The sequence below is a fragment of the Ranitomeya imitator genome, chromosome 5 (assembly GCF_032444005.1).
Source record: "Ranitomeya imitator isolate aRanImi1 chromosome 5, aRanImi1.pri, whole genome shotgun sequence".
NCBI lineage: Eukaryota > Metazoa > Chordata > Amphibia > Anura > Dendrobatidae > Ranitomeya > Ranitomeya imitator.
In genome coordinates, this window is record NC_091286.1 from 486684776 (window position 1) to 486711311 (window position 26536).

A 26536-nucleotide genomic window follows, 5' to 3' on the forward strand; every position below is an offset into this window, starting at 1 on the left:
GGAAGATTGCCGTTTTCTGGTGTTGCATAACCTGCATGATGTTGTTGTACTGGGATTTCCATGGTTACAGGAACATAATCTGGTGCTGGATTGGAAAACTATGTCGGTGACTAGTTGGGGTTGTCGAGGAGTACATAGTGACATTCCTTTGATGTCAATTTCCTCTTCCCCCTCTTCTGAGGTCCCTGAGTTTTTGTCGGATTTCCAGGATGTATTTGATGAGCCCAAGTCCAGTTCCCTTCCTCCGCACAGGGACTGTGATTGTGCTATTAACTTGATTCCTGGTTGTAAGTTCCCTAAGGGCCGACTTTTCAATCTGTCTGTGCCAGAGCATGCCGCCAAGCGGAGCTATGTAAAGGAATCTTTGGAGAAAGGGCATATTCGGCCCTCTTCGTCACCATTGGGAGCAGGTTTCTTTTTTGTTGCTAAGAAGGATGGCTCCTTGAGACCCTGTATTGATTATCGTCTTCTTAATAAGATCACGGTCAAATTCCAATACCCCTTGCCTTTGCTTACTGATTTGTTTGCTCAGATTAATGGGGCTAGTTGGTTTTCTAAGATTGACTTCCGAGGGGCATATAATCTTGTTCGTATTAAACAGGGTGACGAATGGAAAACTGCATTTAATACGCCCGAAGGCAATTTTGAATACCTTGTGATGCCATTTGGGCTCTCTAATGCTCCATCTGTGTTCCAGTCTTTCATGCATGATATTTTCCGCAATTATCTTGATAAATTCATGGTCGAATATTTGGATGATATTTTGATTTTTTCCGATGATTGGGAGTCTCATGTGAAGCAGGTCAGGATGGTGTTCCAGATCCTTCGTGATAATGCTTTATTTGTGAAGGGGTCTAAGTGCCTATTCGGAGTTCAGAAGGTCTCTTTTTTGGGTTTTATTTTTTCTCCCTCGTCTATAGAAATGGATCCTGTTAAGGTCCAAGCTATTCATGACTGGATCCAACCCACATCTGTGAAGGGTCTTCAAAAATTTTTAGGTTTTGCTAATTTCTATCGCCATTTCATTGCCAACTTTTCCAGTGTGGTTAGGCCCCTTACTGATTTGACGAAGAAAGGCGCTGATGTGACGAATTGGTCCTCTGAGGCTGTTGAGGCCTTTCAGGAGCTTAAACGCCGATTTACTTCTGCTCCTGTGTTGCGTCAACCGGATGTTTCTCTTCCTTTTCAGGTTGAGGTCGACGCTTCTGAGATTGGGGCAGGGACGTTTTGTCTCAGAGGGAGTCTGATGGTTCTTTGATGAAACCGTGTGCTTTTTTTTCCAGAAAGTTTTCGCCTGCGGAACGCAATTATGATGTCGGCAATCGGGAGTTGTTGGCTATGAAGTGGGCGTTTGAGGAGTGGCGACATTGGCTTGAGGGAGCTAAACACCGTGTTGTGGTCCTGACCAATCATAAGAATCTGATTTACCTCGAGTCGGCCAAGTGGCTGAATCCTAGACAGGCTCGATGGTCCCTGTTTTTCTCCCGTTTTGATTTTGTGGTCTCGTATCTTCCAGGATCTAAGAATGTTAAGGCTGATGCCCTCTCTAGGAGTTTTTCGCCTGATTCTCTTGGAGTCCTTGAGCCGGTTGGCATTCTTAAGGAGGGGGTGATTCTTTCTGCTATCTCCCCTGATTTGCGGCAGGTGCTTCAGGAATTTCAGGCTGATAGGCCTGACCGCTGTCCAGTGGGGAAGCTGTTTGTTCCTGATAGATGGACAAGTAAGGTCATTTCTGAGGTTCATTATTCAGTGTTGGCTGGGCATCCTGGGATTTTTGGTATCAGAGATAAGGTTGCTAGGTCCTTTTGGTGGCCTTCCTTGTCGCGCGATGTGCGTGCTTTTGTGCAGTCCTGTGGGACTTGCGCCCGGGCCAAGCCTTGCTGTTCCCGCGCTAGTGGGTTGCTTTTGCCTTTGCCGGTCCCTGAGAGGCCCTGGACGCATATTTCCATGGATTTTATTTCGGATCTTCTTGTTTCCCAGAAGATGTCTGTTATCTGGGTTGTTTGTGACCGGTTCTCTAAAATGGTCCATCTGGTACCTTTGCCTAAGTTGCCTTCCTCCTCAGATCTGGTTCCATTATTTTTTCAGCATGTGGTTCGTTTGCATGGCATTCCGGAGAATATTGTGTCTGACAGAGGTTCTCAGTTTGTCTCTAGATTTTGACGGGCCTTTTGTGCTAGGATGGGCATTGATTTGTCTTTTTCTTCGGCGTTTTATCCTCAGACTAATGGCCAAACTGAGCAAACTAATCAGACCTTGGAGACCTATTTGAGATGCTTTGTGTCTGCTGATCAGGATGATTGGGTGTCTTTCTTGCCGTTGGCTGAGTTTGCCCTTAATAATCGGGCTAGTTCGGCTACTTTGGTTTCACCTTTCTTTTGTAATTTTGGTTTTCATCCTCGTTTTTCTTCTGGGCAGGTTGAGCCTTCTGATTGTCCTGGTGTTGATTCTGTGGTGGACAGGCTGCAGCAGATTTGGGCTCATGTGGTGGACAATTTGACGTTGTCTCAGGAAAGAACTCAACGTTTTGCCAACCGCCGTCGGTGTGTTGGTCCCCGGCTTCGTGTGGGGGATTTAGTTTGGTTGTCTTCTCGTCATGTTCTTATGAAGGTTTCTTCTCCTAAGTTTAAGCCTCGGTTTATTGGTCCTTATAAAATTTTTGAAATTATTAATCCGGTGTCTTTTCGTTTGGCTCTTCCTGCCTCTTTTGCCATTCATAATGTTTTCCATAGATCTTTGTTGCGGAGATATGTGGTGCCCGTTGTTCCCTCGGTTGACCCTCCTGCCCGGTGTTGGTTGAGGGAGAGTTGGAATATGAGGTTGAGAAGATTTTGGATTCTCGTTTTTCGAGGCGGAGGCTTCAGTATCTTGTCAAGTGGAAAGGTTATGGCCAGGAGGATAATTCTTGGGTTGTTGCCTCCGATGTCCATGCCACCGATTTGGTTTGTGCTTTTCACTTGGCTCGTCCTGATCGGCCTGGGGGCTCTGGTGAGGGTTCGGTGACCCCTCCTCAAGGGGGGGTACTGTTGTGAATTCCGCTCTTGGGCTCCCTCCGGTGGTTGTAAGTGGCACTTTTGTGAGTTCTGCTCTTGGGCTCCCTCTTGTGGTTTCTAGTGGTATGGCTGCTCCTTGGAGTTAGCTGTCATCAGCTGCCTCCACTTATCGTCTCTTCTGCTCGGCTATTTAAGTCTGGCTCTATCTTCAGCCAGTGCCACTTGTAAATGGTTCCTGGTTGAATTCACATCTCTTTGGAGTTCCCTGTTATCCTGACCAGTTCAGCTAAGCTAAGTTTTTGCTTGCCCTTTTCTGTCCATAGATTGTGGACTTATCCATTCTGTGCTTTCTATGTTTGTCCAGCTTATCAGTGTGAATTAATTCTGTCTTGCTGGAAGCTCTGGGAGGCAGATTTGCCCTCCACACCTTTAGTCAGGTGTGGAGATTTTTTGTAAACTCTGCATGGATTTTTGTAGTGTTTTATAGTGACCGCACAGTATTCCATCCTGTCCTATCTATTTAGTTAGACTGGCCTCCTGTGCTCATCCTGGTTTCATTCTGTGTATGTCTTTTCCCTCTCCACTCACAGTCATTATTTGTGGGGGGCTAATCTATCCTTTGGGGATTTTCTCTGAGGCAAGATAGCTTTCCTGCTTCTATCTTTAGGGGTAGTTAGCTCTTAGGCTGTGACGAGATGCCTAGGGAGAGTTAGGAGCATTCCACGGCTACTTCTAGTGTTGTGTTGAGCTTAGGGACTGCGGTCAGTACAGTTACCACTTCCTTCAGAGCTCGTTCCATGTTGCTCCTAGACCACCGTATCATAACAGTTCTCTTACTAAAGTCTTTGGGTGGGTTAAAACACAGATCCAAGGCAGATCATTCATATAACATCTGACTTTTGGGGATTGATTGCAACTCTTAACATAGGAAACTGTAATTGGTCTTGCAAATTATATTACGGTAATTGCTGATGTATTAAAATGAATGCCTTACAGATTAAATATGGATGGCATACAGATAAAAATATGGGTACAAAATTGTCATTTTTTTCTGGATGAGTTTTTTTAATATACAAAAACCCAGCAAAAGAACACAAAATAATTCATAATTTAAAAAAATTACCTACACAATTTACAAAAATAATGCACTTACTGAATGCAGCAGTGTCCCCTAGGGGTATGCATCTTGTAAGTGAGTTACTTTTATTACCTATATTGGTAAATATGGCTGCCTGAGTGTGTGAACAGATCCATAGAATGAGTTTACCGATAACTTTCGGTTAACTCATTCTGCAATCAACAATCAAACATTAATCTAAATATGTTAATAAGTACATTGCATACTAATTGTATTTAACACCATTTATCAATGCACTGTATTATTTATTTAGTGATTTATTAGACCACATAATTTGAGGTAGCTTACTATTACCTATGCAAAGCTGACCAGTTTAACAATGGCAGTAATTAGAGGTGACCTTTTAATTCATCAAGTCATGTCACATGGATCCTTCCATATCACGAAAAAAACGCTGCCGTATGTTTACAAATGATCTAGGTCAGACACAATTGCATAGATTACATAGATAAATTAGAATTTCAAGCAGCCTCCTGCCTTCAGCTATTTCCTCTATTAACCTTTACAAGTGTAAATCCCTTTGTTGTCTGTTTCTAGAAAAAGAAAAATAATCCAATGTTTGCTATTTCTTTGTAATGTTAACTTTTTCTAAATGCCATTTGATTTTGTTCAAATTAGGATTATGATTTTTTTTAATTTTTACAGGAACAATGAAACTGACTTAAGGTTAACAGACATTGTGTTTCAACTAATGCTAAACATAAATAATAGAAAATAAACAGGTATTAATATGCTATGTGAGATAGATAGATCATTTTATTCTCTACTGGTGCCCTGGAACCCTTGCATTCAGGACCGCTACTACTCCCATGTACTCAGTCTTATTTAGGCCATTTACCTTCTGCGTTATAAACTCTAGGGTTTGTGATTCTGCGTCCTCTCCAAGTACCTCTTTCCTGTAAGCCACTCTGCCTCATCAGTCACTTTTCTTCAGAATCACACTATCGCCATAGTCTCCTCTCACTATGGAGAACTGCTGACTTCACTCTTAAAACATGAGCTCTCCATTTAACAGGAAGTAGTCACTTGCCCTAACACTACCCCCAACCCTGTGGATTAGTCCCATACATTAACTGTGTCTTACCCTATTGTCACTACTTACACTACAGTCATCTTTCTAAATCCATGTGCTACCTATCCTACCTACATATCCTATACTCTACACTATGCATTACATAACTATATACTCTAATACATTACACCAGGGGTTCCCACTCTGTAGCTCAGGAACCACATGTGGCTCGTGGTTCCATTAATTGTGGCTCATGGCTGTGTGCCAGCTTGGTGCATTAGCTTCAGATTTAGCAAACTGGTATGAAGAGCACATCTCAAAATGGTGAACTTTGTGAGTAGCCCTGCAGAGAAGAGCAGATTTCGGTACACTTCTACTAGTCTTGGGGGGTTTAGAGATAATTTAAGTAGGGTACCCTAGAGATAGGATGATACTACCGGTCAGTGGAGGTGCTTGAAGCTGGATGTGACTACGTTGGGAGAATGTTAAATGTGGGGAGGTGTGGTGGGAATCCCTGGATCTTGGTATACTGCTTTGGGGTGACTTGTGTGGAAAAGCTTTGGTTATCATTATAGCGTAAAGGGGGCTTTGGTTGCCACTACTGTGATGGGGCAGCAGCTGGATGTGGCTCACAACCCTATTGCAGAGCTGAATGTGGCTCTCAAGGTCAGAAAGGTTGGGGACCACTGCCTTACATTATCAAAACCTATATTATACAGTAGGGAAAATAAGTATTTGATAGACTGCTGATTTTGCAAGTTTTTTAACCTACAAACAATGGAGAAGTCTGTAATTTTTATTGTAGATACACTTCAACTGTGAGAGACAGATTCTAAGAATAAAAAAAAAGCTAAATCACATTGTATGATTTTTAAACAATTAAATTGCATTTTCTTACATGAAATAAGTATTGTATCACCAACCGCAAGAATTTCGGCTTTCATGGACCTGTTCATTTTTCTTTAAGCCGTCCTATTCTGCACTCATTAACTGTATTAATTGCACCTGTTTGAATGTGTTACCTTTAAAAAATACACCTGTCCACACACTCAATCAATCACACTCCAACCTCTCCACCATGGCCAAGATGAAACAGCTGTTTAAAGAGGCCAGGGACAAAATTGTAGACCTGATAAAGGTTGGGATAGGCTACAAGATAACAGGCAAACAGCTTGGTGAGAAGGCAATTGGAGCAATTATTAGAAAATGGAAGAAACATAGGATGACTGTCAATCTTCCTCTGTCCAGGGCTCCATGCAATATCTCACCTCGTGGGTTAACGATGATTCTGACAAAGGTCAGGAATCAGTTTAACAAAAAATGGCATACCAGAAAATCACCAAGTCAAAATAGTTGTTAACAAAAGGAAAAGAAGGAGGGGCAACTCTTAAATACTGAGAACCTACAAAGAACAACTGAGTTAAATGTCCCAGTGTAGTCAATATATATATATACTTAGATGACCAGCTCAATGAACTAGACAAACATTGTTTATTATAGTATATCACAAAATTCTTTATTCTTTACAAAATTGACACAAACATGTAAAATACATATACAAAGTTACTCTAGATGAGTGAGTATGGTGACAACAATGAAACAGGAATCCTGAGCAACAGCAAAAGTCAAATGACCAGCACAAAGGGGCACATTATAGGGCAGAGTATACAAAGTGTGGGCCCAAAAAGTCATAGTTAAGTAAAAGTGCCGCAAATAGTGAAACTAATAGAGTGCTTACCCATGTAGGGGGCCCAGTATTTCCCTGATGTCGCCAGGACATGTGTTTCGCATGGTGGGCTTCCTCGGGGGGCTGTGTGGATCATGTTATGGTGGCTGCTCTTATATAGGGGCCAATACAAATAGAGAACAAGATCAGCACATCAAAGCTAATGTGAACAGGTGTCAACCAAACTAACATATATGTTGAAAAATTATAAAGGTTTCACCATTATTTACCAAGAATGATTACTCTACAACATTGAAAATTTATTACTGCCATAGAAAATAGGAAAAAAGTGCTTTATAATGTGCACATGAAATATTTGTCTGCAAAAATTGCTATGAAAAAAGGAAGGCACTTTACACATAAATTTGGCCAATGAATGTGAGCCCAATTGCCATGTCAAGGCGTCCTTCGTAATTGGGTCCCTGTCCTGTTTTGTCACCTCTTGCCATAGAAAATAGGAGAAAAGTGCTATATAATGTACACATGAAATATTTATCTGCAAAAATTGCTATGAAAAAAGGAAGGTACTTTGCGCATAAATTGGCCAATGTATGTGAGCCCAATTGCCATGTCAAGGCGTCCTTCATAATTGGGTCCCTGTCCTGTTTTGTCACCTCTCCTGGGCAATAAAGCCTATAATTTATGGGTGAGGAGTGGACCAGCTAACTACTCTAGAACTTTGAAAATGCATTACTGCCACAGAAAATAGGAGAAAAGCGCTATATAATGTACACATGAAATATTTATCTGCATAAATTGCTGCGCAAAAAGGAGGAGAAATAGCGCAGTATAATGTACACATGAAATATTTACCTGCAATGGAATGTGGCTCTCTAGGTCAGAAAGGTTGGGGACCACTGCCCTAGGGGACACTGCTGCATTCAGTAAGTGCATTATTATTGTAACTTGTGTAGGTACTTTTTTAAAATTATGAATTATTTTGTGTTCTTTTGCTGGGTTTTTGTATATATAAAAATTCATCCAGAAAAAAATGATAATTTTGTACCCATATTTTTATCTGTATGCCATCCATATTTAATCTGTAAGGCATTCATTATAATTCATCAGCAATTACCGTAATACAATTTGCAAGACCAATTACAGTTTCCTATGTTAAGAATTGCAATCAATCCCCAAAAGTCAGATGTTATATGAATGATCTGCCTTGGATCTGTGTTTTTAGCTCACCCAAAGACTTTAGTAAGAGAACAGTACGTGCATTCAGTCTAAGTCAAAAATAGTTATCTAACCCCTTAATGAAAGCCAATACGTCTTTTAACTGACCTGAGATATAAGAGACTGGCATCTCCATACAGGTGACAATCTAACAGCTGTCGGCTGTACACTATAGCTGACAACCTGCTGCATCAGCCACGATCAGTGTTGGCTCTGACCATATCTGTTTAATCCCTTAGATGCTGCTGTCAATAGTTACTACGTCATATAAATAGTTAACAGAGTGTGGAGGCTTCCTCTTTATACCAATTGGTGTCCTCAGATCAGGATTGTGTGGTCCTGATGTTTGGCATGGCAATTCATGACCAAATAGCAGCCATAGAGTCTGATGGCTGTTGTAACCTGTTCAGAAGTTAGCGGCATTTAGGTGGTAAAAATACACATTTTCATTCCTGTCATGCCACTTTGCATTAATTCCTGAAAACACCTGAAGGGTTAATAAACTACCTGACTGCAGTTTTCAATATGTCAGGGGGTGCTGTTTTTAAAATGGTATAAGTTTTGGGGGTTTCCCAATATATGAGATCCCTAAAGTCACTGCAAACATGGATAGGTCCCTAAAAGAAATAAATTTTGTAAATTTCCTTGAAAAAATAAAAAATTACTGCTACAATTTTAAACATCCTAAAATGTTAAAAAAACAAAAGAGCATTTTACACATGGTGCTGATGTAAAGCAGACATGTTGGAAATGTTATTTATTAACCCCTTCCCGACCTTTGACGCATACGCTGCGTCATGAAAGTCGGTGCCATTCCGACCCATGACGCAGCGTATGCGTCATGGCGGAATCGCGTTACTGCAGGCCGGGTGAAAGGGTTAACTGTAATTTCACCCGGCCTGCAGGGACAGGAGGAGTTGTACTTTAGCCCAGGGGGGGTGGCTTCACCCCCCCCCCCGTGGCTACGATCGCTCTGATTGGTTGTTGAAAGTGAAACTGCCAACCAGAGCGATTTGTAATATTTCACCTAAAAAACTGGTGAAATATTACAATCCAGCCATGGCCGATGCTGCAATATCATCGACCATGGCTGGAAACACTAATGTGCCCCCACCCCACCCCACCGATCGCCCCCCCCAGCCCTCCGATCGGTGGTTCGCTCCCCTCCGTCCTGTGCTCCGCTCCCCCGTCCTCCTGTCCACTCCCCCCGTGCTCCAATCCCACCCCCCGTGCTCCAATCCCACCCCCCTGCACTCCGATCCACCCCCCCGCACTGTGATCCCCCCCCGCACTCCGATCCACCCCCCCGTGTTACGATCCCCCCATGCTCCGATCCACCCCCCGTGCTCCGATGCCCCCCCGTGCCCTGATCTCCCCCCCTTATACTTACCTAGCCTCCTGGAGTCCGTCCGTCTTCTTTCCTGGGCGCCGCCATCTTCCAAAATGGCGGGCGCATGCGCAGTGGGCCCGCCGAATCTGCCAGCCGGCAGATTCGTTCCAGAGTGAATTTTGATCACTGTGATAAAACCTCATAGTGATCAAAATAAAAAAACAGTAAATGACCCCCCCCCCTTTGTCACCCCCATAGGTAGGGACAATAATAAAATAAAGAATTTTTTTTTTTTCCCCCACTAAGGTTGGAGTTAGAACTAGGGTTAGGGTTAGGGGTAGGGTTAGGGTTAGGGTTAGGGGTAGGGGTATTTTTAGGGGTAGGGTTAGGGGTAGGGTTAGGGTTAGGGGTAGGGTTAGGGGTAGGGTTAGGGGTAGGGTTAGGAATGTGCACACGTATTCTGGTCCTCTGCGGATTTTTCCGCAGCGGATTTCATAAATCCGCAGTGCTAAACCGCTGTGGATTTATCGCGGATTTACCGCGGTTTTTCTGCGCATTTCACTGTGGTTTTACAACTGCGATTTTCTATTGGAGCAGTTGTAAAACCGCTGCGGAATCCGCAGAAAGAAGTGACATGCTGCGGAATGTTAACCCCTGCGTTTCTGTGCAGTTTTTCTGCAGCATGTGCACAGCGATTTTTGTTTCCATAGGTTTACATTGAACTGTAAACTCATGGGAAACTGCAGCGGATCCTCAGCGTTTTCCGCAGTGTGTGCACATACCATTAGAATTAGGCTATGTGCACACGGTGCGGATTTGGCTGCGGATCCGCAGCAGTGTTCCATCAGGTTTACAGTACCATGTAATCATATGGAAAACCAAATCCGCTGTGCCCGTGGTGCGGAAAATACCACGCGGAAACGCTGCGTTGTATTTTCCGCAGCATGTCAATTCTTTGTGCGGATTCCGCAGCGTTTTACACCTGTTCCTCAACAGGAATCCGCAGGTGAAATCCGCACAAAAAACACTGGCAATCCGCGGTAAATCCGCAGGTAAAACGCAGTGCCTTTTACCCACGGATTTTTCAAAAATGGTGCTGAAAAATCTCACACGAATCCGCAACGTGGGCACATAGCCTTAGGGTTAGGGTTGGGTTGGAATTAGGGTTGTGGCTAGGGTTAGGGGTGTGTTGGGGTTAGGGTTGTGGTTAGGGGTGTGTTGGGGTTAGGGTTGTGATTAGGGATACGGCTACAGTTGGCATAAGGGTTAGGGGTAAGTTGGGGTTAGTGTTGGAGTTAGAATTGAGGGGTTTCCACTGTTTAGGGACATCAGGGGGTCTCCAAACGCAACATGGCGTCACCATTGATTCCAGCCAATCTTGTATTCAAAAAGTCAAATGGTGCTCCCTCACTTCCGAGCCCCGACGTGTGCCCAAACAGTGGTTTACCCCCACATATGGGGTACCAGCATACTCAGGACAAAATACGCAACAATTACTGGGGTCCAATTTCTCCTGTTACCCTTGAGAAAATTAAAAATTGCTTGCTAAAACATCATTTTTGAGGAAAGAAAATGATTTTTTATTTTCACGGCTCTGCGTTGTAAACGTCTGTGAAGCGCTTGGGGGTTCAAAGTGCTCACCACATATCTAGATAAGTTCATTGGGGGTCTAGTTTACAAAATGGGGTCACTCGTGGGGGGTTTCTACTGTTTAGGCACACCAGGGGCTCTGCAAACGCAACTTGACGTCCGCAGACCATTCCATCAAAGTCTGCATTTCAAAAGTCACTACTTCACTTCTGAGCCCCGACGTGTGCCCAAACAGTAGTTTACCCCCACACATGGGGTATCAGCGTACTCAGGAGAAACTGGACAACAACTTTGGGGTTCAATTTCTCCTGTAACCCTTGGGAAAATAAAAAAATTCTGGGCTAAAAAATTATTTTTGAGGAAAGAAAACGTATTTATTATTTTCACTGCTCTGTGTTATAAACTTCTGTGAAGCACTTGGGGGTTCAAAGTGCTCACCTCACATCTAGATAAGTTCCTTTCGGGGTCTAGTTTCCAAAATGGGGTCACTTGTGAGGGGTTTCTACTGTTTAGCCACATCAGGGGCTCTGCAAACGCAACGTGATGCCTGTAGAGCATTCCATCAAAGTCTGCATTTCAAAACGTCACTACTTCACTTCCGAGCCCCGGCATGTGCCCAAACAGTAGTTTACCCCCACATATGGGGTATCAGCGTACTCAGGAGAAACTGGCCAACAACTTTTGTGGTCAAATTTCTCCTGTTACCCTTGGGAAAATTAAAAAATTCTGGGCTAAAAAATTATTTTTCAGGAAAGAAATCGTATTTATTATTTTCACTGCTCTGTGTTATAAACTTCTGTGAAGCACTTGGGGGTTCAAAGTGCTCACCTCACATCTAGATAAGTTCCTTTCGGGGTCTAGTTTCCAAAATGGGGTCACTTGTGAGGGGTTTCTACTGTTTAGCCACATCAGGGGCTCTGCAAACGCAACGTGATGCCCGCAGAGCATTCCATCAAAGTCTGCATTTCAAAACATCACTACTTCACTTCCGAGCCCCAGCATGTGCCCAAACAGTGGTTTACCTCCACATATGGGGTATCAGCGTACTCAGGAGAAACTGGACAACAACTTTTGGGGTCAAATTTCTCCTGTTACCCTTGGGAAAATAAAAAATTGTGGGCTAAAAAATCATTTTTGAGAAAAGAAATTTTTTTTTTTATTTTCATGGCTCTGCGTTATAAACTTCTGTGAAGCACCTGAGGGTTCAAAGTGCTCACCACACATCTAGAATAGTTCCTTTGGGGGTCTAGTTTCCAAAATGGGGTCATTTGTAGGGGATCTCCAATGTTTAGGCACACAGGGGCTCTCCAAACGCAACATGGCGTCCTCTAATGATTGGAACTAATTTTCCATTTAAAAAGCCAAATGGCGTGCCTTCCCTTCTGAGCCCTGCCGTGTGCCCAAACAGTGGTTTACCCCCACATATGGGGTATCTGCGTACTCAGGACAAACTGCACAACAAAATTTGTGGTCCAATTTCTCCTATTACCGTTGGCAAAATAGGAAATTCCAGGCTAAAAAATCATTTTTGAGGAAAGAAAAATTATTTTTTATTTTCATGGCTCTGCGTTATAAACTTCTGTGAAGCACCTGGGGGTTTAAAGTGCTCAGTATGCATCTAGATAAGTTCCTTGGGGGGTCTAGTTTCCAAAATGGGGTCACTTGTGGGGGAGCTCCAATGCATAGGCACACAGGGGCTCTCCAAACGCGACATGGTGTCCGCTAACAATTGGAGCTAATTTTCCATTCAAAAAGTCAAAAGCGTACCTTCCCTTCCGAGCCCTGCCGTGTGCCCAAACAGTGGTTTACCCCCACATATGAGGTATCGGCGTACTCGGGAGAAATTGCCCAACAATATTTAGGATCTATTTATTCTATTGCCCTTGAGAAAATGAAAAAATTGAGGCGAAAATTAATTTTTTGTGAAAAAAAAGTACTTTTTCATTTTTACGGATCAATTTGTGAAGCACCTGAGGGTTTAAAGTGCTCACTAGGCATCTAGATAAGTTCCTTTGGGGGTCCAGTTTCCAAAATGGGGTCACTTGTGGGGGAGCTCCAATGTTTAGGCACACAGGGTCTCTCCAAACGCGACATGGTGTCCGCTAACGATGGAGATAATTTTTCATTCAAAAAGTCAAATGGCGCTCCTTCCCTCCCGAGCCTTACCATGTGCCCAAACAGTGGTTTACCCCCACATGTGAGGTATCGGTGTACTCAGGAGAAACTGCCCAACAAATTTTAGGATCCATTTTATCCTGTTGCCCATGTGAAAATGAAAAAATTGAGGCTAAAAGAATTTTTTTGTGAAAAAAAAGTACTTTTTCATTTTTACGGATCAATTTGTGAAGCACCTGGGGGTTGAAAGGGCTCACTATGCATCTAGATAAGTTCCTTGGGGCGTCTAGTTTCCAAAATGGGGTCACTTGTGGGGGAGCTCCAATTTTTAGGCACACGGGGGCTCTCCAAATGTGACATGGTGTCCGCTAAAGAGTGCAGCCAATTTTTCATTCAAAAAGTCAAATGGCGCTCCTTCCCTTCCAAGCCCTGCCGTGCACCCAAACAGTGGTTTACCCCCATATATGAGGTATCAGCGTACTCAGGACAAATTGGACAACAACTTTCGTGGTTCAGTTTATCCTTTTACCATTGGGAAAATAAAAAAATTGTTGCTGAAAGATCATTTTTGTGACTAAAAAGTTAAATGTTCATTTTTTCCTTCCATGTTGCTTCTGCTGCTGTGAAGCACCTGAAGGGTTAATAAACTTCTGGAATGTGGTTTTGTGCACCTTGAGGGGTGCAGCTTTTAGAATGGTGTCACTTTTGGGTATTTTCAGCCATATAGACCCCTCAAACTGACTTCAAATGTGAGGTGGTCCCTAAAAAAATGGTTTTGTAAATTTCGTTGTAAAAATGAGAAATCGCTGGTCAAATTTTAACCCTTATAACTTCCTAGCAAAAAAAAATTTTGTTTCCAAAATTGTGCTGATGTAAAGTAGACGTGTGGGAAATGTTATTTATTAACTATTTTGTGTCACATAACTCTGGTTTAACAGAATAAAAATTCAAAATGTGAAAATTGCAAAATTTTCAACATTTTTGCCAAATTTCCGTTTTTATCACAAATAAACACAGAATTTATTGACCTAAATTTACCACTAACATGAAGCCCAATATGTCACGAGAAAACAATCTCAGAATCGCTAGGATCCGTTGAAGCGTTCCCGAGTTATTACCTCATAAAGGGACACTGGTCAGAATTGCAAAAAATGGCAAGGTCTTTAAGGTCAAAATAGGCTGGGTCATGAAGGGGTTAATGTTTTTCTATGGTATGACTATCTGGATTAAAGGGATAATCATTCAAAGTGTGAAAATTGCTTTTTTATACATTTTTCACAAATTTCTGACTCTTTTTGTAAATAAGCACAAAACATATCGAACTAAATTTATCATTATCATAAAGAATAATGTGTCACGTCACGAAAAAACAATCTCAAAATCACTGGGATTTGTTGAAGCGTTCCAGAGTTACTACCACATAAAGTGACACTGGTCAGATTTCAAAAATTTGGCTACATCACTAAAGGTACCTTAACACTGAGCAATTTTCCAACGAGAACGACAACAATCTGTAACGTTGCAGCGTCCTGGATAGCGATCTCGTTGTGTTTGACACGCAGCAGCGATCAGGATCCCGCTGTGACATCGCTGGTCGTTGCTGAAAGTCCGGAACTTTATTTGGTTGTCAGGTCGGCGTGATTCGTCATGTTTGACAGCAAAAGCAACGATGCCTGCAATGTTTTTTCATGGAGCAACAACCAGCGAGAACGATAAGTACGTCACTGGATCGCTCCTGCATCGTTCAGCTGTTGCCGGTGTTTGACGTCTCCTAGCGACCTAAACAGCGACGCTCCAGCGATCGGCTCGTTGTCTACATCGCTGCAGCGTCGCTAAATGTGACGGTACCTTAAGGGGCTAAACAGCTCAATTGAGTAACATTATACAGAGTGATATCCGTTTTTAACATTGACAGAACTCAGATAAAAAATAGCCTTAAGGAGAAGTTGTAACTTTTCACTTTTTAACTTCTCTCAACTGATTTTTCATCACAGTTCAGTTCTAGTTTCATGTGGTCATAAATCAGCTTAAAGTGAACCTGTCAGCAGGATTGTGCTCAGTAATCTACTGACACTGTCAGGCTGTTGCTGTTCGTGATGTTTACAAAAAGGGCAATGCCCGCATTTATAATTACCCTTGGGGACCCCCATACTTAGCCAGTTTTTATCTTGTCTTCCTATGCGGTTTCTCACCAATTGATCCCTCAGTCTAGTGCTACGCCTATTTGATACTAGCTATTACCTCCGCTATATCTTTGTCCCTTTCTAGAATTTGCCAATTCTTTCGTATAGACGAGCGTATCTGTTGATCCATAGTGCTGTATTGAAAACAGAAAGTGAACCTCCTCCCTTTATCTTCCTTCCCATTCCTAATCAATGCTCTATTTTCTGGGGCTCCCGCATCCTTCACTGTATCATCCCTTACTTTCTCAAATGCTGTTTGTAAAAGTTCTTCTGGGTACCCCTGTGTCTGAACCTATTATGCAGTTCTGCCGATTGTCTCAAAAATAATTCCTCTGTTTACTCTTCTAACCCTTAAAAACTGGCTATAGGGTAAAGAACGCTTTGTGTGTCCAGGGTGAAAGCTATCATAATGCATCATCGCATTGGTCGCTGTGGGTTTGCGGTAAATCGATGTACAGGTAGATCCCTCTTTTATCGACTTTTCCCCACGGTACTCAATATCTGCTCAATAGCTTGCACTCCCAATGTCTGAGGGATTTTTGTATATAAACTCTCAACATCGATTGATGCCAAAGCAAAACTTGATTGCCATGTGAATTGCTGTATATTTCTCAGGAATGCAATCGTGTCCTTGAGATATGAAGGCATATCTTTCAATAATGGGCGTAATAACCAACCTATGTACTGGGACAGGCATACACTGCACAGTACCGCTTCTCCTGTCCTGTATATATACACTACACAGTACCACTCCTCCTGTCCTGTATACACACACTGCACAGTAAAGCTCCTCCTGTCCTGTATATATACACTGCACAGTAAAGCTCCTCCTGTCCTGTATATATACACTGCACAGTAAAGCTCCTCCTGTCCTGTATATATACACTGCACAGTACCACTCCTCCTGTCCTGTATACACACACTGCACAGTAAAGCTCCTCCTCTCCTGTATATATACACTGCACAGTACCACTCCTCCTGTATATATACACTACACAGTACCACTCCTGCTGTATATATACACTGCACAGTACCGCTCATCCTGTCCTGTATATATACACTGCACAGTACCACTCCTCCTGTCCTGTATACACACACTGCACAGTAAAGCTCCTCCTGTCCTGTATACACACACTGCACAGTAAAGCTCCTCCTGTCCTGTATACACACACTGCACAGTAAAGCTCCTCCTGTCCTGTATATATACACTGCACAGTACCACTCCTCCTGTATATATACACTGCACAGTACCACTCCTGCTGTATATATACACTGCACAGTACTGCTCGTCCTGTCCTGTATATATACACTGCACAGTACCGCTCCTGAGTAAGTAAGAAAAAAAAAATCCAGCTCCGGAGTAAAAGTCATCAATTTTATTTCCACATATTTAAAATTCGGAAAAAGCTGCTTGCAAGTAACTGCACAACTATTCCAGAAAAGAAGCCATAAGTTAACTGAACGCGTTTCGAGCACGCATGGTGCTCTTTGTCCAGAGCATAAGCTTAACAGTACCGCTCCTCCTGTCCTGTATATATACACTGCACAGTACCACTTCTCCTGTCCTGTATATATACACTGCACAGTACCACTCCTCCTGTATATATACACTGCACAGTACCGCTCCTCCTGTATATATACACTGCACAGTACCGCTCCTTCTGTCATGTATATATACACTGCACAGTACCACTCCTCCTATCCTGTATATATACACTGCACAGCACCGCTCCTCCTGTCCTGTATATATACACTGCACAGTACCACTTCTCCTGTCCTGTATATATACACTGCACAGTACCACTCCTCCTATCCTGTATATATACACTGCACAGTACCGCTCCTTCTGTCCTGTATATATACACTGCACAGTACCGCTCCTCCTGTCCTGTATATATACACTGCACAGTACCACTCCTCCTGTCCTGTATATATACACTGCACAGTACCACTTCTCCTGTCCTGTATATATACACCGCACAGTACCACTCCTCCTGTCCTGTATATATACACTGCACAGTACCACTCCTCCTGTCCTGTATATATACACTGCACAGTACCGCTCCTCCTGTCCTTTATATATACACTGCACAGTACCACTCCTCCTGTCCTGTATATATACACCGCACAGTACCACTCCTCCTGTCCTGTATATATACACTGCATAGTACCACCTCTCCTGTCCTGTATATATACACTGCACAGTACCGCTCCTCCTGTCCTGTATATATACCCTACACAGTACCGCTCCTCCTGTCCTGTATATATACACTGCAGAATTTTCAATAGCTATCACTCATGTAAGAAGTGAAATCTGGCATTGTACTATAGCTATACAGTGGGGCAAAAAAGTATTTAGTCAGTCAGCAATAGTGCAAGTTCCACCACTTAAAAAGATGAGAGGCGTCTGTAATTTACATCATAGGTAGACCTCAACTATGGGAGACAAACTGAGAAAAAAAAATCCAGAAAATCACATTGTCTGTTTTTTTAACATTTTATTTGCATATTATGGTGGAAAATAAGTATTTGGTCAGAAACAAAATTTCATCTCAATACTTTGTAATATATCCTTTGTTGGCAATGACAGAGGTCAAACGTTTTCTGTAAGTCTTCACAAGGTTGCCACACACTGTTGTTGGTATGTTGGCCCATTCCTACATGCAGATCTCCTCTAGAGCAGTGATGTTTTTGGCTTTTCGCTTGGCAACACGGACTTTCAACTCCCTCCAAAGGTTTTCTATAGGGTTGAGATCTGGAGACTGGCTAGGCCACTCCAGGACCGTGAAATGCTTCTTACTAAGCCACTCCTTCGTTGCCCTGGCAGTGTGCTTTGGATCATTGTCATGTTGAAAGACCCAGCCACGTTTCATCTTCAATGCCCTTGCTGATGGAAGGAGGTTTGCACTCAAAATCTCACGATACAATGCCCCATTCATTCTTTCATGTACCCGGATCAGTCGTCCTGGCCCCTTTGCAGAGAAACAGCCCCAAAGCATGATGTTTCCACCACCATGCTTTACAGTAGGTATGGTGTTTGATGGATGCAACTCAGTATTCTTTTTCCTCCAAACACGACAAGTTGTGTTTCTACCAAACAGTTCCAGTTTGGTTTCATCAGACCATAGGACATTCTCCCAAAACTCCTCTGGATCATCCAAATGCTCTCTAGCAAACTTCAGACGGGCCCGGACATGTACTGGCATAAGCAGTGGGACACGTCTGGCACTGCAGGATCTGAGTCCATGGTGGCGTAGTGTGTTACTTATGGTAGGCCTTGTTACATTGGTCCCAGCTCTCTGCAGTTCATTCACTAGGTCCCCCCGCGTGGTTCTGGGATTTTTGCTCACCGTTCTTGTGATCATTCTGACCCCACGGGGTGGGATTTTGCGTGGAGCCCCAGATCGAGGGAGATTATCAGTGGTCTTGTATGTCTTCCATTTTCTAATTATTGCTCCCACTGTTGATTTCTTCACTCCAAGCTGGTTGGCTATTGCAGATTCAGTCTTCCCAGCCTGGTGCAGGGCTACAATTTTGTTTCTGGTGTCCTTTGACAGCTCTTTGGTCTTCACCATAGTGGAGTTTGGAGTCAGACTGTTTGAGGGTGTGCACAGGTGTCTTTTTATACTGATAACAAGTTTAAACAGGTGCCATTACTACAGGTAATGAGTGGAGGAAAGAGGAGACTCTTAAAGAAGACGTTACATGTCTGTGAGAGCCAGAAATCTTGATTGTTTGTTTCTGACCAAATACTTATTTTCCACCATAATATGCAAATAAATTGTTAAAAAAACAGACAATGTGATTTTCTGGATTTTTTTTTCTCAGTTTGTCTCCCATAGTTGAGGTCTACCTATGATGTAAATTACAGACGCCTCTCATCTTTTTAAGTGGTGGAACTTGCACTATTGCTGACTGACTAAATACTTTTTTTCCCCACTGTATTTCTCTGCTGTATCTGGGCATCATGAATCGTGGTATGTGTTAAAGGGGGGCCCACTGAGACTCTTTCGCCCAGGGCCCTCAAAAACCTGGAGCCGGCCCTGGCCACAGGTGATTTTAAATAGTTAGCTGGTCCACTCCTGACCCATAAATTGCAGGCTTTTTGCCCAGGTGAGGTGACAAATCAGGACAGGGGTCCAATTACGAAGAATGACTTGACATGGCAATTGGGCTCACATACATTGGCCAATTTATGCGCAAAGTGCCTTCCTTTTTTTCATAGCAATTTTTGCAATTAAATATTTCATGTATAGATTAAAAAGCACTTTTCTCCTATTTTCTATGGCAGTAATGCATTTTCAATGTTCTAGAGTAATCGTTCTTGGTAAATAATGGTGCAACCTTTATAATTTTTCAACTTATATGTTTTTTTGGTTGGCGACTGTTCACACTGTTAGGGTTGGTGGAACGCACCGAGTATAAATATTTGTAATAATAGGTGGGTTCGCAACCTGGGGTCCACTATGCAAGGGAGGAACCTGCTGCTAGCAATTGGCGGCGCTATATGGCGGTATTAGCGAACCCTGTTACTTCACAGAATCGCTAGGATACGGAAACGCTGTGCCCTGCTAACCTCACAGAGGAACACAGCTGCCAAACAGAGCAAAAACGTGGTCATGCAGTCAGCATAGCACACAAGAAACTCTTCATCAAAGGTGCTGGTATTCTAGGGGCTTATTTCAGCCAAAACCTGAATCCAAACATACAAAACTCCTCACTAGAGGTGCTGATATTCTAGGGGCTTATTTCAGTCAACCATGACCACACAGTAGCAAGGCTCAAAACATAGGTTGATGCTAGCTGTGCAGCCATGCAAACCTTTTATAGCTGTAGCAGACAAGGACCTTCCTGGTGGTCCAAAAGGAGCTGAGCATGCTGCTACAGGAGCTGAGCATGTGACCACAGACCTCCAATGGCAAGTCGTCCTGTGGGCATGCTCAGTATGGGAAAAGCATGACTTAGTCCCAAAAAGACATGCTCGCTGCTGAACATTTCTTGCTACAATGACAGAGCCAGGAAGGGCAGTAGTAACCAGTGGTCCAGCCTGAGCCAGACACTGGGACTGACCTCTCTGCTGAGCAGGCTCCACTGCAGCTGGAGGAGAATGGGAGACCACAGCAGACATGGTTCGAGATTCCCCCTATGCAGCAGCGGGAACTCAACACCTAACATTACCCCCCTAGGGCCCCCCTCCTTGCACCTTGCTACGCTTGAAGCCAGCAATGAGCTACCGAGTTTAAATGTGCTCCCAGGACCTGTCCTCTAGGCCATAACCCCACCAAATAAAATGTTTTGCCACATACCACCTTGCACCCCAAAATAGCGTTCACCTCGTAATCATCCGTAGATAAACCCGATGTTCCGGCAGATGACTCGGAAAACCGGGACATTTGTGCGGGCATTAAAAGGGACACATGAAAGGTGTCGGTGATACCTAGGCATGGAGTAAGAGCCAGACGGTAGACCACAGGGTTAACCGATTTGAGGACCATGAAGGGACCCAAGTAGCGAGGTACAAACTTAGTGGACTCAACTCGCAGCCTGATGTTACGGGCGGAGAGCCACACTAAGTCGCCAGGAGCAAAAGATCAGAGCGGGGCGCCGATGTGCATCGGCGGTGGAACTCATTCTCTCCTTGGAAGCCCGGATGGCATCCTGAGTGTGGTCCCAAATGTCCCGTGCCTCCACAGCCCATTCTGAGACCCTGGAGTCGGCGGAAGACACGAGTATAGGCACAGGAACCTGTGGATGCTGGCAGTAATTAAGAAGGAATGGAGTCTGAGGAATGGAATCAGCTACGGCATTGTTAAGGGTAAATTCCGCCCATGGTAGCAAGGATGCCCAGTCATCCTGTCTGACAGAAACAAAATGTCGCAGATATGTGACCAGGGTCTGGTTGGCCCTCTCTACCAACCCATTTGTCTCGGGATGATATGCTGAAGAGACATTCAACTCAATGCTGAGTAGATGACAAAGCTCTCTCCAGAACCGAGACGCAAACTGGGGACCCCAATCACTGACAATTTTGTCTGGCATACCGTGCAGGCGAAAGATATGTTTGATAAACAATGCTGCCAGAGCCCGTGCAGAAGGTAGCCATGGAAGAGGCACCAAGTGCACCATTTTGGAAAAATGGTCGGTGATAACCCAGATAATGGTGCAGCTACGAGACTTTGGTAAGCCCACCACAAAATCCATCCCGACCATCTCCCAGGGTCTGTCCGCCACCGGCAGGGGGTATAGCAACCCAGCTGGCCATTGTCAAGGAGACTTGTATTTGGTGCAGGAAACACATGCCTGACATAATCTCCTTTGTCATAGGCCATATGCGGCCACCAGTACGTCCTCGCCAGCAGCTCAGACGTCCTTTTGGTCCTAAAATGTCCACCCACCCTGGACGAGTGAGCCCGAGAGAGAACATATGGATGTAAATTTGAAGGAACAAAAGTCTTGCCCAGGGGCAAAGACTCTGGCGAGACCGGAGCCACGGTTCTCAGGCTCTCAAAAGGGACAATAAGCCAAGGCTCCTCTTCCTCCTCCTCAAATGATACAACGGAGCGAGAGAGAGCATCGGTACGAATGTTATTCTCCCCAGATAGAAAGTGGAGAGTGAAATGGAACTGGGAGAAGAACAGGGACCATCTGGCCTGGCAAGAATTTAGCTGCTGGGCTGTTTGCAAGTAGACCAAATTATTGTGGTCTGTGAATACTTTGAAGGGAAAGCGAGCCCCCTCCAAAAGATGTCTCCATTCTGAGAAAGCCAACTTCATTGCTGGTAACTAGGGTTGAGCAAAACGGATTGGACAAATTAAAAAATCGCCAACTTTCGGCAAAGTCGGGTTTCATGAAACCCGATCCGATTCTAGTGTGGGATCTGCCATGGGGTCGCCGATCTGCGCGCGTTTCATATGATGCTTTCAGCACCATTTTTCAGCCAATGAAGGAGGACGCAGAGTGTGGGCAGCGTGATGACATAGGTCTCGGTCCCCACTAGGGTTGAGCGACTTTTACTTTTTTAGGATCGAGTCGGGTTTCGCGAAACCCGACTATCTCAAAAGTCGAGTCGAGTGAAATCGGTCGATTATCGCGAAAAGTCGGGGATCGACCGAAACACAAAACCCAATGCAAGTCAAAGGGGAAGCATAGTCGGCAGTGAGTGGAGGCCAGGAAAACACCTACAGTGCCCATTTATATGGCAAAAACATCCATTCTTGTTACTGAAGCTTGTCAATCTTAATTTACCTTATAATAATAGTTAGGCATTGGAAATTGGGGGTCATTTGGCTAAAGTTGTTGGGGCTATGGCTGGTTCAAGTATTTAGTGGGCCCAGGAAACGTGAACCACGTCACGGCAGTGGAGCAGGGAGAGGTAAGTATTTCAACTTTGCAAGTGCTGTGATCCTGAGCAAGCATTGGGGGCCCACTCGTTCGCATTGGCACTGGCACAGGGCCCCTCAAAATACGGCGGTGTGTTTGCACGGCGGGGGCGTCTGCCACCGGCAGCAACACTTTTGCGTACTATGAGGGGCCCTGTGCCAGTGACGTCGCCAATGAGTATTCCCCCCCACCTGATGAAGAAACCTGCACTTTCACCTGCACCTTCCTCTTTGTCCCCAGGTAAGGTGGCATAGTATACGGGAAGGGGAACCTGACTTTCAGCAGGGTCATATTCTGGCTGTGTAGCGTGCAAGGGGAATGTAGTGGTCTGGGTCAATGTACCAGCAGACTCATCTATCACTGGCTGGGCAATGGGCAGGATGAGGAGGAAACACAGATATAGGCCCAAATAATCAAGTGGGCTAAATGCATTTCAAAATTGGTAACAGGACTAACCAGGCGGCACTGCTTTGTTCAGTGGAGGACAACTGTAATGAGAGGCTGACACAGTGAGTAGGCCAAAATCAGTAAGTAGGCTAAATACAGTTCAAAATTGGTAACAGTAGTAAACTGCCGGCACTGCTTTGTTCAGTGGAGGAGAACAGTAAGGAGCGGCAGACACCATTAGTAGGGCCAACAAAACTAGTAGGCCACATGCTTTATATTATTAAAACTACTTAATGAAAGCCTGAAGATAGAAGCTCAGTAAAGGAAACCTGGAGAACACCTAGGAGCGGCAGACACCGTTAGTAGGCCCCAACCAAACTAGTAGGCCACATGCTTTATATTATTAAAACTACTTAACCCCTTCATGACCTTGGGATTTTTCGTTTTTCCGTGTTCGTTTTTCACTCCCCTCCTTCCCAGAGCCATAACTTTTTTATTTTTCCGTCAATTTGGCCATGTGAGGGCTTATTTTTTGCGGGACAAGTTGTACTTTTGAACGTCATCATTGGTTTTAGCATGTCGTGTACTAGAAAACGGGAAAAAAATTCCAAGTGCGGTGAAATTGCAAAAAAAGTGCAATCCCACACTTGTTTTTTGTTTGGCTTTTTTGCTAGGTTCACTAAATGCTAAAACTGACCTGCTATTATGATTCTCCAGGTCAGTTCGAGTTCATAGACACCTAACATGACTAGGTTATTTTTTATCTAAGTGGTGAAAAAAAATTCCAAACTTTGCTAAAAAAAAAAAAAAAATTGCGCCATTTTCCGATACCCGTAGCGTCTCCATTTTTCGTGATCTGGGGTCGGTTGAGGGCTTATTTTTTGCGTGCCAAGATGACGTTTTTAATGATTGCATTTCGGTGCAGATACGTTCTTTTGATCGCCCGTTATTGCATTTTAATGCAATGTCGCGGCGACCAAAAAAAGTAATTCTGGCGTTTTGAATTTTTTTCCCGCTACGCTGTTTAGCGATCAGGTTAATGCTTTTTTTTAGTTGATAGATTGGGCGATTCTGAGCACCGCGGTACCAAATATGCGTAGATTTTAAATTTTTTTTATTGATTTATTTTGATTGGGGCGAAAGGGGGTGATTTAAACTTTTATATATATTTTTTTTTTTTAACATTTTTTTCAACTTTTTTTTTTAACTTTTGCCATGCTTCAATAGCCTCCATGGGATGCCTCTGCTACATAGCAGCGATCTCACGGACCTCTATGGTTACAATGGAGACGCATCGCCGACCCCCGATCATGTGACGGGGGTCGGCGATGACGTCATTTCCGGCCGCCCGGCCGGAAGCGGTAGTTAAATACTGCTGTCTGCGTTTGATGTCGTTCAAAAGTACAACTCGTCCCGCAAAAAATAAGCCCTAACATAGCCAAATTGACGGAAAAATAAAAAAGTTATGGCTCTGGGAAGGAGGGGAGCGAAAAACGAACACGGAAAAACGAAAAATCCCCCGGTCATGAAGGGGTTAACTAGTTAATAGGTGCGGGCAGATCGCGATTCTGCCCGCACCTATTACGGGCACATGTCAGCTGTTCAAAACAGCTGACATGTCCCGGCTTTGATGCGGACTCACCGCGGAGTGGAGGGGATAGGGGTTAAAGGGCCACTGTCACCCCCCTCCAGCCGTTATAAACTAAAAGAGCCACCTTGTGCAGCAGTAATGCTGCGTTCTAACAAGGTGGCTCTTTTAGTTTTAGGTTCAAGTATACCTCAAATAAAGCGTTTTTATACTTAGCCACAACTCCTGTCTCTAGTCAGGGAGGCGGGTCCTCACTCCCCAGCTCTAACCGCTCCTCTGCCGTCACTTCAATCTTTGTGCGCTTTCGGCGCCGCCCCCTCAGCGCATAATGCATAACACAGTGCGGGGCGGGGATTCCAAAGGTGGCTAGCCGCAATTTCCCGCGCAGGCGCAGTCTGCAAGCCTGGCTGGGACGTCAGACGGCCAGAGCTTACTGCGTCTGCGCAGCACAGCAGTACACTGCGCAGGCACCGGTTTTGAAATGTACACAGCGCTGACGGGGCGGCGCCGAAAGCGCAGGAAGATTGGAGTGACGGCAGAGGAGCAGTTAGAGCTGGGGAGTGAGGACCTGCCTCCCTGGCTAGAGAAAGGAATTGTGGCTAAGTATAAAAACGCTTTATTTGGGGTATACTTGAACCTAAAACTAAAATTGCCACCTTGTTAGAATACAGCATTACTGCTGCACAAGGTGGCTGGTTTATAACGGCTGGAGGGGGGTGACAGTGGCCCTTTAATGAAAGCAGGAAGATACAAGATCAGGAAAGGAAACCAGGAGAAAACCTTGGAGCGGCAGACACCGTTAGTAGGCCCCAACCAAAGTAGTAGGCCAAATGCAGTTCAATATTAAAACTACTTAACGAAAGCCTGAAGATAGAAGCTCAGTAAAGGAAACCAGGAGAACACCTAGGAGCAGCAGACACCGCTAGTAGGCCCCAACAAAACTAGTAGGCCACATGCTTTATATTATTAAAACTACTTAATGAAAGCCTGAAGATTGAAGCTCAGTAAAGGAAACCAGGAGAACACCTAGGAGCGGCAGACACCGTTAGTAGGCCCCAACAAAACTAGTAGGGCAAATGCAGTGTAATATTAAAACTACTTAATGAAAGCCTGAAGATAGAAGCTCAGTAAATGAAACCAGGAAAACTCCTAGGAGCGGCAGACACCGTTAGTAGGCCCCAACAAAACTAGTAGGGCAAATGCAGTGTAATATTAAAACTACTTAACGAAAGCGTGAAGATAGAAGCTCAGTAAAAGAAACCAGGAGAACACCTAGGAGCGGCAGACACCGTTAGTAGGCCTCAACAAAACTAGTAGGGCAAATGCAGTGTAATATTAAAACTACTTAATGAAAGCCTGAAGATAGAAGCTCAGGAAAGGAAACCAGGAGAAAATCTTTGAGCGGCAGACACTGTTAGTAGGCCCCAACAAAACTAGTAGGCCACATGCTTTATATTATTAAAACTACTTAACGAAAGCCTGAAGATTGAAGCTAAGGCAAGTAAACAAGGAGAACACCTTGGAGCGGCAGACACCGTTAGTAGGCCGCAACAAAACTAGTAGGGAAAATGCAGTATAATATTAAAACTACTTAATGAAAGCCTGAAGATAGAAGCTCAGTAAAGGAAACCAGGAGAACACCTAGGAGCGGCAGACACCGTTAGTAGGCCTCAACCCAAGTAGTAGGCCAAATGCAGTTCAATATTAAAACTACTATATCCTCACCCTCCCCTCTCCCCCTCCCCCTCCCCTTTTTTTTTTTATTATTTTACACTTTTATTTTTTTTTTTTTATTATTATTATTATTTTTTATATTTATTATTTTCACCTGTCCACAATACAATCTGATATGGGAAGTCGGCGTAAATCTTTTCACGAGGCCCAATAATTTTTCTAAGTTATATTAATGCCTTAATAT